We start from the raw sequence: 2,500 nt of genomic DNA on the forward strand, positions 1-2,500 counted from the left end.
CATTAAAAGATGTGACTAATGACTATTGATTAAAATCAAATATTTGTTATATATTAAGATATTATTGACAAAATATCGGCCGTAATGTATGTTAAAACTTCGCTGATGGTACGTACGGCTATTTCTTCATTCCAATGGCTGAGAGGACTATTCCATGTTTGGAGAAGGGCTGCCTCATTATTGTGCGCTGATGGAATGATAAAGTTCGTAGGGACGAAAATTGTTGACGTCTATCCTTCGTGTACGGTTACTACGATCTCTGCATTATGTAAAAATGACCATGTCTACCATCTGCTGGCTGGATGTGCTTTACTTTTTATCAATACACAATCAAAAAAATCGCAATATTCTGTAACATGTATAAGGAAATTTCATGAAGTTCTAAACAGCATAACCGTTTGATATAAAATTCAACAGAGGTTAGATAGTTCTGGCAGTTAAATAATGGAAAAGTTCAAAGAAAATTAATGACACAAACTGTTTATTGTAAATCTATTGTGTCAAACTCTCACAAACTGCACTGTGTTATTGATTATTATCATTAACTTTATTTTTGAGATTTTCAGCCTTTGGCTGGTTCATATCGGAGAAACTGCTGCTCTGTATTTATGATGTTATAAACTTTATGTTCTGCTTTTATAATTTCAGGTTTGTAACCACTGTGCTATAAATGATCTTACCATTAACCCACGTAAGTATTGAAGATTTTTTGAAAATTCGTAGCTTGCCTGAAGAATTTGAGAAAATTGTGAAAACGGTAAAACATAATATTTTCGGCATAACTTTTGAGTCCATGGTCGGATCTGGCTCATTTTCAATAAGAAACAATGGAATACAGCTTCCTGGCAAATGCAACATGTAGCCAGAAGTTCGGTAAAGGGTCACGGGTAAAAATCCGTTCCCAGAAATGAGAAAATAATTCATGATTCCGTGAATCCGTCGTGTTTTCATGCTATGAAAATACACCATGAATATAAATCATGATTTCATGATTTATTTTCGCGTAACGCAACCAATGCGTTACAATTTGGTTGTTAAGATCGACAGAATAAAAAAAACCCAGATTAATCCACCTAGCGGTGATGGTGCCTTTCTCGACCTTCGTAAAATGTGTGTGCTTGAAAAAAGATGAGCTAGTGGCTAGGAGTAAAAAAGACAAATTTCTTTGTCCGTTCTATGAAAATCAGATTATTTATGGCAAAGATATTGTAGATCCAGTTGAAAACCGAAAATCATATTTTGTCCCATTTCCGGATGTCGCAACTGAATCGCGAGTGGTGCCCGACTATGGCACAGTTGCGCACTACTCGCGATGCAGTTGCAACATCCGGAAATGCGAGAAAATGCGATTTCGCGGGACCTCGGTTCGGTTTTCAGCTTGATCTACAATATGCTAATAAGAATTTCGACATTTTTGTTTCCTTTTCCAATCTCTTTGACGTACATAACCCTGTTTTATTTCACCCAGTCATATATTTTAAGGATATCACTTTTGGATGTTAGTTGAACTGAAGCTCCGACTACACAAAAAGAAAACGAAAATGTCATTCCCATCACGCGAGCGGAGGGCAATATTTGTTATGATATAAATCTCATGTCCGTCTTTCTGCCAAACTCCCGTATGAAGTGGGAGAGACAGAGACATCATCTCAGTTCGTCGAGCTGAATCGATTGGTATATAACACTATGGGTCTCCAGGCCTTCTGTAAAAGTTTGGTTTTTGGAGCGAACATACAGCCTTTTCGTATAAAAAGGCTAAAATGGTGTTTCAGCCATAACTTCCGATCCCATAGTTCGATCTAGCCAATTTTCAATAGGAAACAATGGGACAGGATTCTGCGTCGAATGCAACTTGTTTCGTGTGAATCGATTAAGGTTAGGTGTCCGAAAAATAGGTGACATTTTTTGTGATTTTTATGAAAAAAGGTATTTTGGTCATAACTTCCAATCCCATAGTCCGACCTGTCGAATTTTCAATAGGAAACAATGGGAAAGGATGTTGCGTCGAATGCAATTTGTTGCGAGCAAATCGGTTGAGAATAAGTGCCTGAAAAATGAGTGACATTTCTTACGCAATATTTTCGTATGAATTTGTATTTTGGCCATAACTCTCGATCCCATAGTCTGATCTGGCCAATTTCAAATAGGAAATAATGGGACAGGATTCTGCGTCGAATGCAACTTGTTGCGAGCAAATCGGTTGAGGATAAGTGTCCGAAAATGAGTGACATTTTTTACGCGATTTTTTTGTATGAATTTGTATTTTGGCCATAACTTTCGATCCCATAGTCCGATCTGGCCAATTTCAAATAGGAAACAATGGGACAGGATTCTGCGTCGAATGCAACTTGTTGCGAGCAAATCGGTTGAGGATAAGTGCCCGAAAAATGAGTGACATTTTTTACGCGATTTTTTCGTATGATTTTGTGTTTTGACCATAACTTTTGATCCCATAGTGCGATCGGGCCAATTTCAAATAGGAAATAATGGGACAGGATTC

Source organism: Armigeres subalbatus, chromosome 3 (assembly GCF_024139115.2).
Source record: "Armigeres subalbatus isolate Guangzhou_Male chromosome 3, GZ_Asu_2, whole genome shotgun sequence".
Taxonomy (NCBI): Eukaryota; Metazoa; Arthropoda; class Insecta; order Diptera; family Culicidae; genus Armigeres; species Armigeres subalbatus.